The sequence below is a fragment of the Odocoileus virginianus genome, chromosome 1 (genome assembly GCF_023699985.2).
Source record: "Odocoileus virginianus isolate 20LAN1187 ecotype Illinois chromosome 1, Ovbor_1.2, whole genome shotgun sequence".
Classification (NCBI taxonomy): domain Eukaryota; kingdom Metazoa; phylum Chordata; class Mammalia; order Artiodactyla; family Cervidae; genus Odocoileus; species Odocoileus virginianus.
This window is the reverse complement of record NC_069674.1, coordinates 93,223,903-93,240,258: the sequence shown is the minus strand read 5'-3', so window position 1 is coordinate 93,240,258 and position 16,356 is coordinate 93,223,903. Positions and strand designations below refer to the sequence as shown.

At 35.4% G+C, this 16,356-nt stretch overlaps 1 protein-coding gene across 9 annotated transcripts in view; it reads left to right on the top strand.

The window, feature by feature from the left end:
* Positions 1-16,356, top strand: part of PHF14 (PHD finger protein 14) — a 211,420-nt gene that overhangs the window by 82,168 nt on the left and 112,896 nt on the right. The gene's annotated exons all lie outside the window — the stretch shown is intronic.

Here is a 16,356-nt window from a genome sequence, read left to right as displayed (position 1 = left end):
CACTTTACTTATCTGCTTCAAATATGAGGTACTGTCATGAAACTGTACAGACCAGGATACTGTGGGAAATGTGGTTTCCAGCCTTAGACTGCATAAACAAGGTGGTGGTAGTGGTGGTGGTGTGTCTGCCAGATTTACCACAGACAATCTAGCATAGTAACCAACTGCAGCTTAATGTAGTGATACTTTGCATGTGGCAGGTGCCATAAAAAGTTAACACTTCCAGACTCCTGCCCCCAGCCCACCCCTTACTCCCTTTCTTTCCACCTTTAAATGTAAAATGACCATACTTCACATAGTGTTTTCCCTGTGATTCTTATATTGCATAAGACAATGTAATACCTTTCAACTGTGACTTTTTATTATAGTACTTTCTTTTTACTAATTTCAAATAGTTTATTTTTTCTTCTTCCACCTTTCCAGTTTGTTTCTCTGTCATTGAGCCAGAACAACTTGTAATACTGTTGACCTTGTGGGTTGCTGTTTTACTAATAGTGATACATTTACTTTCAATGCCTTGGACTGCCAGAAGATCCAAACAGTCCATCCTAAATGAGATCAGTCCTGGGTGTTCATTGGAAGGACTGATGTTGAAGCCGAAACTCAGATACTTTGGCCACCTCATGCGAAGAGCTGAATCATTGAAAAGATCCTGATACTGGGAAAGATTGAGGGCAGGAGAAGGGGACAACAGAGGATGAGATGGTTGGATGGCATCACTGGCTCAATGGACATGAGTTTGGGTGGACTCCAGGAGTTGGTGATGGACAGGGAGGCCTGGTGTGCTGCGATTCATGGGGTTGCAAAGAGTGAGACATGACTGAGCAACTGAACTGAAATGATCAGACAGACTGTTTTACGATTTAATAATATTCTAGTTTTAAGACTTAAGTGCTTCCTCACATCTTTAGAGATCCCAGTAATTCTGTAGTTATTTCATCTTCTCTGATTTTGCTTATTTCCAGCTATATCTCACATCATGTAGAGGGTAGACAGTGACCTTGTAATGCATGCAACACAATTCTCAGCCTCAGTGGTTTGATCTTTAATTAATTTTGTCCTCTTGGGTAAGCTTTCAGATGTAAGCAGTAAAGCAGTAAAGATGAACTTTTGTTTGTAGTGTATAAGAACATGAATTGATGTTACATTTTCTTTGCAGTTGTCAAAATTGTAGGGAATTACCTTTTACATGAGAACTTTGGTCATATTTTTTCCTGAGGTGAATAGTTCTTTATATTAAGCAGTAAAAATTGGCTACATGGACATCTAGGTCCTTCCATGTTCTGTGGTCTTTGTGACTCCTTGTCCTACTCTTGAACCATGATCAGATTAATTTTTTCAACATGTATCCATTGAGCAACTAATGAGGTAAGGCCCTGGGCAATAGATGCTGAATGGAACACTAAAATGAAGACATGGTCTGTGTCCTCAAAGAAATATGCTGATAGAAAGTTGACCCTCAAATAATGTAATATTTTATAAACTAGAAGGTAAAGTGTCTATATGAGGGGGACATTAAATTACACTAGCAGGTAACATGCTAACTGAAATGGAAGAGGAAAGACAGAAGATTGAGATAAGCAACAAAGATGACAACTTGACTATTATTGCTGTCAATAGTAGGAAAGTGTTCTACTGGCTGAGAAAGTCCTTATTTTCCAGTGCTGAAAACCTTGGTATTAAAGAAGTTGAAATTTTTAAAGTAACAGCAAGCTGAACACGTGTAAAAGCTTTGGATACTTTAGCATAAAATGTATTGTAAAAATTTTGAACCACATATGGTTATCATTTAACACCTGTGTCTTGTCTTTCTTACATGTTTTTATGAGCATCTTGATGGCTGGCAACAGCTTCTTGCATTAGTAACTGCAAAATTTTAAATAAGTTAATTGGATCAAATCTTAATAGCTAATGTTAGTACAGATTTACTTATCAATTAAAATTATTGATGATTAATGAGTTAAAGCACCTTCAGCAAAAAGTCTCTTAATATTTCAGTTACTTAATTTTTTCATATAAATAGATATGAACATTTTTTTAGGATAGCTCATTTTTCTTTAAATTATTCCAGTGTTAAGGAAATTTTGATCATTACTATATTGATTGAAGAGTTTTTTTTTTTAACTTAAATAGCTTTCTTGTATTTATAGTTGAAATATCTTATATTTAGTTTTGACTTCTAATTATGCTTGAGAAAATAACCAACCATTGAAACTGTAATGGTATTTTCCTCTCTAGGACAATTTCTTTGTAGCGTTATTTCCTTTAAAAGATAAATGGTACAAAATCAAATTCTTCAGTGTTTTAGATAGCCTCGAAACCTGTAAGATAGCATGGTGTGTGGTGGAAAGTTCCTGGACTAGCACATGGTCGATTAGAATTCTAGTCCATAGTCTGCCAGTAACCCTTTGTGTGACCTTGAATAAGTAATTTACTTATCTTGTTTGCACTCATTATCCTCATTTATAAAATAGATGATAGGCAATCTTTTCTAGAACCAAAAGTCTCTTCTAAATTTCACAGTTGTATTTATTTTCCATCCCTAAGACTGTTTATAGGAGGGTTAAAATATACACATTGACATTCAAATAATCTGGAAATTTTGGTGATATTTTGTAACTATATTTTAGAGTTTTTAGTTCTGTTTTATTTTTAAAGATCACATTTGTTGGTAACCTTTATCTTTTCCCTTTCTGGCAGTAACCTTTGTAACTGTCTCCTTCTGAAAAAATTGTGTGACTGATTCCAAGAAAGTGGGTCACCAGATGTATAGGATAACTTATTTTCCTGATTTTATTTTTAAAATTTTTTTAAGTTCTCCTTTTGTTTCATTTCCAAGGTAACATTTGGTTTTTTTACTTAGCCAGGTTTATATTGACTTCTTCATGATAGTAACTTTCCAGAGATAAAATACGAAGAACAACAGAATACCTCTATAAACACTTTATGAACTTTTAAACACTGACACACTTTTCGCCCTATTACTGGTCTAAGGCTGGATAGACAAGAGTGAGGTGGGTGCTGAAGGAAAGAATACAGTCAGGTTATCTCACTAATTAAATTTTGAGGATTCTTATTCAGTTTATTTTTAAAGAAAGGAGTGAATAGTTTTAAAAATAAACTATTTGCCTTTCATTGTGTTTGTAATTTATTTTTAAATCTAAGACTGTCTTCTCATAACCTTAAGCTACCTTGTAAAATATTTCTGATACACTGTCTTCCATATAGTCATATATATCATATAATTTCTTAAATATTTTCTCTTAGACCTGTTTATTCCAGTTCTAATGTGAGGTGTTTTTTTTTTTTGTTAACCTTGAACTCTGTTTCATCATCATCCTCGGAATTCCTTTTCACCTTTGAAAGATGGAATTTCCTGTTGTTTGCATTTCAGTTTTGTTTTTGTTTTTTTGTTCACTTAGTCCCTTAACTTGATGGGGCAACTCTTTCAATGACTTATTGAGTCAAGATTAATAAGAGGTAAGTTTTTTGAGATCTTATATGTCTGAAAATCAATTTTTTAATGTATTTCATTACTTATTTGGCTGTGTATAAAATACTACATACTTTTTCTTAAGTATTACTTGACTGACTCCTGGCTCCTAGTATTGCTTTCTGCATTTCTTTTTTTCCTTCTCTTGAAATTCTTAAGATTTTCTCTTTTTCATTTAGGATGACCATGTACTTTCATTGTTTCTTTTAATGGCAAATTTCTTTAAAAAAAACAGCAAGTATTCTTATTTCATGATTACAAAAACTTCTTTTATATCCTTATGAATATTATGATTTTATTTTTTTTTTCTGTATTCTGCATTCGGTTTCCTCATTTCTATTCATGTTCATCTTTTTCATGTTGAAGCTTTCAGATGCCTAGGAATCTTTGGAGTCATCCACTCATATTTTGTTTTAAAAAATGTAATTAAGTTCCTGTAGGGCTGGTAAGCCCATTGTTTCCCCAAAGGTTGATTTTATGATCACAGGGCTCTTTCTTTGGAAACTCCCTAAATGTCAGTATCTATAGCTTTTTTCCACATTGATTCAGTAGAGGTAGTCTCTCATCTCCTAATTGATAGGTGTAATTTTGACTGTCGGGATCTTGGAAAGGTGAGGAGAAAGGGGCCAAGGGCCTCATGGTTTAGAAAGCAGAATTGCATTAATGCTTCCTGGTTTCTGTTTGCTACCTCATTGCTTCCTTCTCTGTGCCTGAAAACCCCTTGTACAGAGTCTCTGGTTCTTTTTCTCCAGAGAATACACCTCCTGTGTCCTATGGGAGAGGGGCAATCTCTTGACTACATAGAAAGGAAGTGAAATCCTTATATCATCATGTTACTGAAGTATCATCCAAAGTAGCATTTTATTTCTTAATCTTTTTTTTACTTACATATTTTTAATTGAAGGATAATTGCTTTACAGCGTGGTGTTGGTTGCTGCCACACATCAGCGTGAATCAGCCATTGTTATATGTACGTCCCCTCTCTCCCACCTCCGACCCATCTCACCCCTTTAGGTTATCACAGAGCCTGGGGTTGAGTTCCCTGAGCCGCACAGCACATTCCCACTGGCTGTCTATTTTACATTGGTAGTGCATGTGTTTCCATGCTGCTCTCTCCGTTCGTCCCACTCTCTTACCTGCCCTGTGTCCACAAGTCTGTTCTGTGTCTGCGTCTCCACTGCTGCCCTGCAAATGGGGTCATCAGTACCATCTTTCTAGAGTCCATGTATATGCATTAATATGTGATATTTGTTTTTCTCTTTCTGACTTCACTCTGCATACTAGGTTCTAGGTTTATCCACATCATTAGAACTGACTCAAGTGTGTTCCTTTTTATGGCGGAGTAATATTCCATTGTATGTATTCACCACAGCTTCTTTATCCATTCATCTGTTGATGGACATCTGGGTTGTTTCCATGTCCTGGCTATTGTAAATAGTGCTGCACTGAACACTGGGGTAAATGTGTCTTTTTAAATTATGGTTTCCTCAGTAGTGTGACTGTTGGGTCATATGGTAGTTTTATTCCTAGTTTTTTAAGGAATCTCCATACTGTCTTTCATAGTGACTGAATCAATTTATGTTCCCACCAACAGTACAAGAGGGTTCCCTTTTCTCTACACCCTCTCCAGCATTTATTGTTTGTAGATTTTTTTATGATGGCCATTGTGATTGGTGTGAGATGATATCTTACTGTAGTTTCTCTAATAATGAGCAATGTTGAGCATCTTTTCATGTGTTTATTAGCCATCTGTAGGTTCTTTGGAGAAATGTCAGTTTAGATCTGCCCACTCTCTGATTGGGTTGTTTGTTTTTCTGGTATTGAGTTGCATGAGCAGCTTGTATATTTTGGTAATTAAGCCTTTCTCAGTTGTTTCATTTGCTATTATTTTCTCCCATTCTGAAAGTTGTCTTTTCATCTTGTTTATAGTTTGCTGTGCAAAAGCTTTAAAGTTTAATGAGGTCCCACTTGTTTGTATTTATTTCCACTACTCTAGGAGGTGGGTCATAGGGATATTGCTGTGATTTATGTCATAGAGTGTTCCACCTGTGTTTTCCTCTAAGAGTTATGTACTTTCTGATCTCTCATTTAGATCTTTAATCCATTTTGGGTTTATCTTTGTGTATGGAAGTGTTCTAATTGCATTCTTTTAAGTGTAGCTGTCTGGTTTTCCCAGCACCACTGATTGAAGAGACTATCTTTTCTCCTATTTTTGCTTCTTTTGTCAAAGATAAGGTGCCCATAGGTGCTTGGGTTTATCTCTGGACTTTTATCTGATTCCATTGGTCTATAGTTATGTTTTTGTGCCAGTACCATATGTCTTGATGACTTTAGCTTTGTAGTATAGTTTGAAGTCAAGAAGGCTGATTCCTCTAGCAAAATTCTTCTTTCTTGAAATTGCTTTGGCTATTCGGGGTCTTATGTGTTTCCATATGAATTGTGAAATATTTTGTTCTTATTGTGAAAAGTGCCATTGGTTATTTGATAGGGGTTGCATTGAATCTAAAGATTGCATTTGGTAGTATAGTCATTTTCACAGTATTGATTCTTCCAACCCAGAAACATGGAATATCTCTCCATCTGTTTATGTCATCTTTGATTTCCTTCGTTAGCATCTTATAGTTTCTATATATAAGCTCTTTTGTCTCTTAGGTAGGTTCATTCCTCTGCATTTTATTCTTTTTGTTGCAGGGATATATGGGACTGATTCCTTATTTTCACTTTCAGATTTTTCATTGTCAGTGTGTAGGAATGCAAGTGATTTCTGTGTATTAATTTTATATCCTGTGACTTTACTTAAAGTTCATTGATTAGCTCTAGTAATTTCCTGATAGTATCTTTTGGGTTTTCTATGTATAATATCATGTTGTCTGCAAATAGAGTTTTACTTCTTCATTTCTGATCTGGATTCCTTTTATTTCTTCTCTGATTGCCTTAGCTAGGACTTCCAAAACTGTGTTGAGTAAGAGTGTTGAGAGGGAGCATCCTTGTCTTGTTCCTGATCTTAGAGGAAATGCTTTTAGTTTTTCACCATTGAGAATAATAGTATGTGAGTTTATGTGATTGTAATATACTTAGGGGTTTTATTTTTCAAGTGTTACTACTGTTAAATGCCCCATTTCCATCTGTAGAATGATAGCTTTAATAAGCTCATTAAGTGTGTACATTTGATTTCCACAGTGTTATAGGCAGAATAATTTCCCTATCCCCACAAAGATGTCCATGTCCTAATCCCCAGAGCATTTTTCTGTGTTACCTTGGCAAAAGGGGCTTTGCAGATATGATTAAAGTTATGGATCATGAGATGGGACGATTAAACAATATTATATGGGCTCAATCTTTTGTTGACCATGATGGCTACTCCATTTCTTCTAAGGGGTTCTTGCCCACAGTAGTAGTCATAATGGTCATCTGAGTTAAATTCACCTAATCCAGTTCACTGATTCCTAAAATGTCAATGTTCACTCTTGCCATCTCCTGTGTGATTACTTCTAATTTGCCTTGATTCATGGACCTAACATTCCAGGTTCCTGTGCAATATTGCTCTTTATAGCATTGGATTTTACTTCCATCACCAGTCACGTCCACAACTGGGTGTTGGTTTTGGTTTGGCTCTGTCTCTTCATTCTTTCTGGAGTTATGTCTCCACTGATCTCCTGTAGCATATTGGGCACCTACTGACCTAGGGAGTTCATCTTTCAGTGTCCTATCTTTTTCATTTTCATATTGTTCATGGGGTTCTCAAGGCAAGAATACTGAAGTGGTTTGCCATTCCCTTCTCCAGTGGACCACGTTTTGTTAGAATTCTCTACCATGACCCGTCCATCTTGGATGGCCCTACATGGCCTGGCTCACAGTTTCATTGAATTAGACAAGGCTGTGGTCCATGTGATCAGTTTGGTTAGTTTTCTGTGATTGTGGTTTTCATTCTGTTTGCCCTCTGATGGAAAAGAATAAGAGGTTTATGGAAGTTTCCTGATGGGAGAGACTGACTGAGGGTGAAACTGGGTCTTGTTCTAATGGGCGGGGCCATGCTCAGTAAATCTTTAATCCAATTTTCTGATGATGGGCGGGGGCTATGTTCCCTTCCTATTGTTTGACCTGAGGCCAAAATGTGGTGGAGGTAATGAAGATAATGGGGACCTCCTCCAGAAGGTCCCATGCACGCGATGCTGCGCTCAGTGCCCCTGACCCTGTAGCAGGCCGCCGACCCATGCCTCTGCCAGAGACTCCTGGACACTCACGGGCAAGTCTGGGTCAGTCTCCTGTGGGAGATCATGGCATCTGGTCCCATCACTTCATGGTAAATAGATAGGGAAACAATGGAAACTGAGAGAATTTTATTTTCTTGGGCTCCACAATCACTGTGGATAGTGACTGTAGCCATGAAATTAAAAGACACTTGCTCCTTGGAAGAAAAGTTATGACAAACCCAGACAGCATATTAAAAAGCAGAGACATTACTTTGCCAACAAAGGTCCGTCTAGTCAAAGCTATGGTTCTTCCCGTAATCACATATGGATCTGCTGCTGCTGCTGCTAAGTCTCGTCAGTCGTGTCCGACTCTGTGCGACCCCATAGACGTCAGCCCACCAGGCTCCCCCGTCCCTGAGATTCTCCAGGCAAGAACACTGGAGTGGGTTGCCATTTCCTTCTCCAATGTGTGAAAGTGAGAAGTGAAAGTGAAGTCTCTCAGCAGTGTCCAACTCATAGTGACCCCATGAACTGCAGCCTACCAGGCTCCTCCGTCCATGGGATTTTCTAGGCATGAGTACTGGAGTGGCTTGCCATTGCCTTCTCTGATGGATATGAGAGTTGGACTATAAAGAAAGCTGAGCACCGAAGAATTGATGCTTTTGAACTGTGGTGTTAGGGAAGACTCTTGAGAGTCTCTTGGACTGCAAGGAGATTAGACCAGTCAATCGTAAAGGAAATCCTGAATATTCATTGGAAGGACTGATGCTGAAGCTGAAATTCCAATACTTTGGCCATCTGATGCAAAGAACTGACTCGTTGGAAATGACCCTGCTGTTAGGAAAGATTGAAGGCGGGAGGAGAAGGGGATAAGAGAGGATGAGATGGTTGGAAGGCATCACAAACTCGATGGATGGGAGTTTGAGCATACTCTGGGAATTAGTGATGGACAGGGAAGCCTGGTGTGCTGCAATCCATGCAGTAGTAAAGAGTCAGACACGGCTGAACTGAAAGTAAGAGGGAGATGTGACTGTAGACTATGAGTCAGAGATGTATAGCCTTTGTAGATGAAGGGGCCAAAGAATGCTGGCAGTCACTTGGAGATAGAAAAGCAAGCAAAGTGATTCTCTTGCTAGAATCTCCAGAAAGGAATGCAGCCTGCCAACACCTTGACTTTAGCCCAGGAACACTTAGGGTATATCATTGTGGTTTTGATACACATTTCTTTGTTCGCTAATGACACTATTGATATTTCAAAAGAAAAAGAAATGATGCAGCCCCTTCTACTTTTCTGTTATCTGTTCTCTACTACTAGTGCAAAAATGATGTTGTAGTTGGACTCTTAAACAAATGAAAAGTGACAGATTATAGATCTGTTGTAAAGCATTATTAATCTGTGTCATTATTGCCATTATCCCTCAATTTTAGCTCTTATGATCTAAGAAAGTAAAACTTAATGTGATAGTGTGATGATGAAGTTCTGGAAAAGTACTCTGAGGAGTAATTAGTTGAAAGATTATTCCCATAAAGTTATTTGATTTTGCTGCCCTTGTTACTTTATAATTTTATTTTTTTGGTATGTTTATTAGCTTAACAGATGAATGAACAGAGACTCTTTACATAATAAAGACCTGTTCATTTATCTTTAAATATTTAAACTTCTATTACCTGAATGCTAGGATGTTTGGATAGTAAAACTGGAACTGATAATTAGAACTGTCTTATATGGAACATTCTGCCTTGGTATCTGGAATAACCGTGGCTTTTCTGCATTGAGTAGAGATTATATGAAATAATATTTGATTTTAATTTTAAGATTCGTGTGTATAAAATAACCATGATTAAAAGTAAATTCATGTGCCCTCAGTATGTTGTGGGTTTCTTTTCTACATTTCTAATCCAATTACCATCTTTATTCTAACAGTTACTTAGCAGCCTGGGTATCTAGGTACCTCATGCCTTCATTACAATTTCAGTATCTTTCCTACCTCCTTTGTTATTTTAGTAATGTGTTTGCTACTGTCCTTGATTATTTTTTCTTTGCCTATCTGAACTCTCTCTTTTTCCATTCTTTCCTGAGGTCACCAATGTCACATGTAAGTGTGTTCCTTTGAGAATGATTTTTTTCGTTTTGTTAGGCATTTTCTCCATACCCATCTTTAAGGTGAATGTAGTTTTATATCAACTTTGTATCATTATTAAGAGTATAAATTATGACTGACTTGAATTTTAGAACAGTTTTGATTAAAGATTTGCACAGTGTGTGACTTTATTTTTATTCTTCACCTTCGTTGCCCTTTCTAAATTTATAATCATACATTTAATTATCTGTTCTGAACCCAAATGGACAGAGGCTGTCCTGTTCACCACTATGTGTTCATTACCTACTACAGTAGGTACTTAGTGTATATTTTACCAGTGAGTCCTTTTCCACTTTTGCTATGTATCAGAAGCTTAGTATAGTTTGAAAGAGTCTTTTCCCTAGCCCTTAATTGTTAGGAAGGGAGTTAGTTTCTCCTTGTATGTCTTAATCATATTTCATTGGTGAAACTATAGAATTACTCAAAAGATAGCCTTCCCTGTAAGTATCTTGTTATTTAGACATTTTCTCTGCATTTTTTTTTAATGTAGAAACTTTTCACTTGCTTTTAGGCAAGGAAATTACTTTTGAAGAAAATATAAATTAGCTTACCCGTGTTCCTTTTGAAGTTACTTTAAAATTGATGTTTGTACTTTTTGGCATATTTTCTAATAACTTTAATGTAACTTGAAAGCTTTCATATTTTCTTTTCGTTTTCTTTACACTCTGTGTCATCTGGTGACTTTTCATCTTTTATACAAGTGCCAAAGGGACTTGTTGGGACTATCTTTCCATCCTCTTACACACAATGTATCATCTTCTTCTCTCTTTGAAGTTGTCAGATCTTTCTTTCTGTCTCATACATTTTTATATTGTTTTATGTATCTCCTTTTTTAGAAAGATAAATGCAGTAAAATGGCAAAGTACTTTTTAGCAGCTTTGACTGAAGCCATGTTTATTTCAGAATTCACCTTTTATAGATCATTATTCTAGAAATAGACTTAAACACAGTTAATCTGTTTTCCATTTCACTTAACAAATCAGTAGTCTGTTATAAGTGGCAAGCTTCATTTGAAAGATAATCAAATATCTGAGAGTCTGCTTTTGTTTGTTTTTAAAATAGTTTTACACATACGCATATGTTTTACGTCTGTTGTATAGTCTATTTTAACAGAAAATTTTAAAATCTGTAATGTGTTTTTCATACATACAATTTTTAGATGCTAATTTAGTGGAAATCATAGAAACGTTGGATTCAGCCCTATTGAAATGACTAAAGGCAACTAGGCATTCCTTGCCCAAGTCTTAATTTGTTATCTTTATGCTAATGATTTTGATTAATTAATATAGTTCTGGGAAGAAAGGATTATGTACCTGGGCTTTAGATATCAGAGTTATTTTTGAGTTTATTATCACACCCAGGGGCCCTCTGAAGTACTAAACAGATTATATAACCTGTGTGTCTGTCATAGATCCTTAGAAGAAACCTAGGCAAAAAATTTTTTGGCGAACTAAACCATGCTTAATTCCCCTTGACTCACTTGGAAGAGAGCCCCTGTGGGTGTCCTTATGTCAAGTAATCATATTCAGAACCCACAGGCTGCTGTTAGGCTTTTTGCCTTTTGGAAATTCATCATTTTTATTTATTTCCAGGTGTATGAAATAGAAACAAGGACTAGGTGGAGCTTCAGGACTTTGCTTATTTTGAATATGCCATTACCTATGAGAAGGGTGTTACAGAAACATTTGTTATATAAAATGTAGCTTTTATTTTACCTTATTAGGCTTGTGGTTATTTTAATTTATAGTATTAAGTGAAACTAGTCATGATATTCGTTTTATTTTCCACCTATTTTCCCAACCTGGTTAATATAAATTAGGTAAAAATAAACTGTTAGTCAGTTGACAAGAAGGGGAAACACTCATTTTTGGTGATCACTGTTCCGTCTGTTGTATGCCTATAGCCAACAGAAACAGATGGTGCTTTGTTCACACATTGTTTATGTGTATAACGTTTTTCTTTTGAATATTTTATGAGTTTTAATATATGATTGTTTTTAATGTATTTTTTAATTGGAAAACAAATACTTATTTTTAAGGAAAAAAATATATATGCTGTATATATATTTCATTGAAGCATTTTGAACAACTACAAGACAGCCCTGACATTTATTCCTCAGCATAAATCTGAAGCTATTTCAGCGTGACAGAGGTTTTTCAAGGTTTAATTGTCCTAATTAACATTGAATTTTGAATTTCGTTAGTAAATAAGCATTTTATCTTTTTATATATAAATTACATAGGAAGGCATTCTTCGTTTTGTCTAACCATGTGCGGCTTATTTATTGTCATCTGTATAAATGGTGATTTGTCATCAAAAAGGTGTCTCAAACTTAGAGAAATCAGTGCACAAATGACTGTGAAATCATCTTAATGATGTCAAAGATGTTGAGACCCTGTCTTTTAGTTTTAAATTTAGTTCATTTGTGAAGTGAGTCATTCTAACCTTGGGAAAATAGTTGTACATCTGACTTAATTATAAATTAAAATAACCCAGAATTAATTTAATTAATTAAAATTTGTTACATGTTTATTAGTCCAAACGAGGGAAGTTACTGAAATATTTCAGATGAATGTGCTATTAAAATGATGCTTATAGCTACAAATGTTTTATTCTTTCCTAACTTAGATACATTGTCTCTAATATTATGCCACTCTTCGTGGGTGTTTTTATTAACTCCTGTTTTCAAGTAAATGTGTCAAAGAAGGATAGAGCCAGGTCTGTCTGAGCTGATATAAGCCGCTCAGAATGTCAATGTTCCCTGAGCAAATAAAGTTCTTAAAAAGCAACAAAGAAGAAAAAAATAGGAGCGTGTTAAGATTTGGAATGATTTTCAAACTTTCATTTACTTTTAAGAGTGTAATAATTGAAAAGGAAGCACAATTTGGAAATAACCTTTCAATCATTTGGAACATCTAGACAGTATATCTGTGTTAAGATCTAAAGCACATACTTGTTAAGTAATGTTTTTTCCTTCTTCCATGCACTATGTTCTCCCTTCTGCTTTATCTTGTTTCTAAAGTAGTGTCAGGCTCAGTGTGTACCATGAAATGACCACTTGGTTATGAATACTTATGTACATCTAAGATGGGGCAAGCTCTTTGATTCTTTAAACTTGTTGGATGAGGCAAACTTTTTTTTTTTCCTGTCGTTTCTCCTCCTTTTTAACTCCCCTTACGTTTTTTATTCACTAAAGATACCATGTTTAACACATTTTGTCCGTTATGTTTGTAGACTGGCGTGAGTTACAACAGTTACAGTTGCTGGCACGTCATTAAAACTAGGGGGAAAACCCACTACTCTCAGTATTTTCTTGGCTGAGGGACTTGATATTGTGAAGCATTCTGTTTGGATTAAATCCTCTTATTTTTAATTTTTGGAAATGCTAGTTATATTTGCTAAAGAAGCTTGCTATAAGTCACTTTGGTAACGGATCGTGTTAGTCATTGTATGTATGAGGTACCAAATCGGGTGGAACATAGAGTCAGCTTGAGGTATTGAGGTCTCCTCTTCTTTGGGTAGATTTGTCTCTTTTGTCTCATTTATGTGTTTCAAAATGTAAGAACTTCATTTAGACGTCAGAGTGTTACAGTTTATTTAACTATCAAGTGAGAATAAGACATTTGCTTTCTTTTGATAGTTTTACTCATCTCTATGTGGGATTAAATTATTAATCGTGGATTTATCATGCAAGAAAAATCACTGAATTGAGAGTTGTGAGAGCTGGGTTTGAAGTTCACCTTCAGTCAGTTTTCAGCTGTGTGATCACTGCTGATCAAGTTACTTCTGTGACCTGCTTTCTCAGAATTCTAAGATGCTATAATTTCATGTTGCTAGTAACAACCTTGTTTTTCTGGCTAGAAATTATTTATGTTGGTTTCTTGTATTTAGTTATTTAAAATTACTACAGGAATACATAAATGATTACCTTCTTGTAATATATACACTTAAGTTAAAATGACAGATAATTATAAATGTTTATTCACTTAAAAATACTACTTTCATAAAATATAAAACAGAATTTATAAATGTAGAGACATGTAACTGTAGTTGTGAGATAGGATCAGTGTGGCATTACGCTTTATGATGGTAATTGCAGCAGACTTGTGATCTCCAAAGAAGGTTTCGCTTCAGGACCAGGGGCCAGGCTTGCTCACTCAGGAGCTTTTGTGTAGCAGAGTTTTATTAAAGTGTAAAAAGGGAGAGAAAGCTTCTGACAGACATCAGAAAGGGGAAGGATAGTGCATCCAACTCACTAATCTTATCAAGGCCTTATATACTTTTACCAGACGGCTCCCACAACATACATCTTAAATTAAAAGGATTAGAACTAACAATAGAAAGATCCCATCAGATCCACTCCCACAATATATGCCACAATATATGTCTTAAGATAGCAAGATTAGTCACAAGGTTCTTGTTAAGGAGAAACATGTCCTTGAGCAAGATAGATTGTTTTATTGACTAAGACAAAGCTACGTAGGAAAAAAATCTTTATCCTTTTCTCCTCCTTGAGAGCCCCAGACGCCTTTCTCCTCGAGGGCTCTGGACCCCTTCCTCCTTGAAGGCCCTGGACTTCTTACCAACCTACCTAAAAATTAGCTCTTTCATGGGTATGTAAAGCTTCCAATTGATGGAATCAAACCAGATGTTTGAAAATTTAAAGTATTAATCAGAAATGGTAAATAATTATATATTTTTAAAAGAACTGAGAACATGAACTTGGAGCATTGATATATATACTTTAAAAATTAAATCAATGAGTAGATGATTCAAAAACTAGATGACTCAACAAAAGATGGGTTGAATGAAGAGAAATATGGAAATGTGTGAAGGCCTTTGAACATTCTTTAGATGTTCATAGAAATAAAATAATTTTTATATTTTTCCTTTGATAGTGGTTATTAATTTTGATCACCTTATTGAAATGGCTCTATGCATAATTTTTGCAAATTGAAAATAGATTATTAGAGAAGGGAACAATAATTTATCCTTTTTGTCAGTGTTATTTGTATTATCTGGTGTATTCATTTGTAGTTTCAATCCAAATACTTAATATTTGTTTTATTTAAACAAATTTATTGAATTTCTATGTAATATGCATTATATTAAGTTTAATTGGGTCTGAAAAGATGAATATGACATGGTCCTTATCAGTTTTGGGAGAAATTGTGTATGGGGACAGAATTTGAAGCATAAAAGGAAGGAATGCCATAGAAGGGAAATATGACTATACAAAGAGCTAGCCATAAGGTTTTAATTAGAACTTGGGTAAGTGTTGTCAATATTAAAGGCTATTTTCAAACTTTAATGTGTGTATACTGACTTGAGGATCTTTCAAACTTTAATGTGTGTATACTGACTTGAGGATCTCGTGAAAAGACAAGTTCTAATTCAGTGTGTTGTTATGGGCATGAAATTCTTCATTTCTAACTAACTCCCAGTGGACGCCAGTGCTTATCAACCATGATTCATATTTTGAGAAGCAAGGCTTAGTACTAATTCTTTGGAATTAAAAATAGATGTATGTGCAGTCAGTCACCCAGTCATGTCCAATGTGGACTGCATTTGAAACCTTTCCCTGGGTACCTTACTTTTTCTTCCTAATTTCTTCTATAATATAATCAAAATATACTGATTGACAGTATAAATGTAAATGAATATGTTGTTTTTAAATTTACTTATTTTATATGACTGATTTAGTTAACTGTTGCTCATCTGTTGTTCAGTTGCCCAGTTGTGTCCGACTCTTTGTAATCCCATGGACTGCAGCTGGCCAGGCTTCCCTGTCCTTCACTATGTCCCTGAGTTTGCTCAAACTCATACCCATTGAGTCAATGACACCATTCAACCATCTCATCCTCTGTTGCCCCCTTCTCCTCGAGGGGTAGATTAAACAGGATGTAGTTGGCCAGGGTACTAAATAAGTGACTTGGTACTCTGGAAAATTGAAATGACAGTAATTTAGAATTGTTTGGTCTCTACTGTAACTTGGGAATAATGTTCCTTGATCTCAGCAGTCAGACAAAGTAATTTTTGAAAGTGGTGCCTCCTTTCTCTTCATTCTGTCTTAAGAACAGTGATCTTCACATGAGAATTATAAATCTCCAGAGTCTGTGCTACATCGGTCAAGATTTTTAACATATGGGCTGCAAATACTATTGTACTTGTATTATTTTAAAACATACGAATGTTGTCTTTGACATGGTAAATGTGTTCTGAAATACAGGATATAAATTTTAAGAATTTTAAATAAATAAGCTCAAGTCACCTATACCATGTTTTAGTTAATTTTATTTTAACTGGATTGGGAGACATCTGAGACCTTTGCCTTCCACTTGTTTCATAGCTGTTAAAAATTGATTCTTTGTTACTCAGACATGTTTGTGCAGCACACAAACATACACACACACACAGAGGCATACAATAGATGTAGTGTGAGTCCAGGTTTAGCTCTAGAAGTCATATATGATAAGTTATGAAAGTTTAAATGTTCTTCATAAATCATCATAGTATGACATCTATGGTG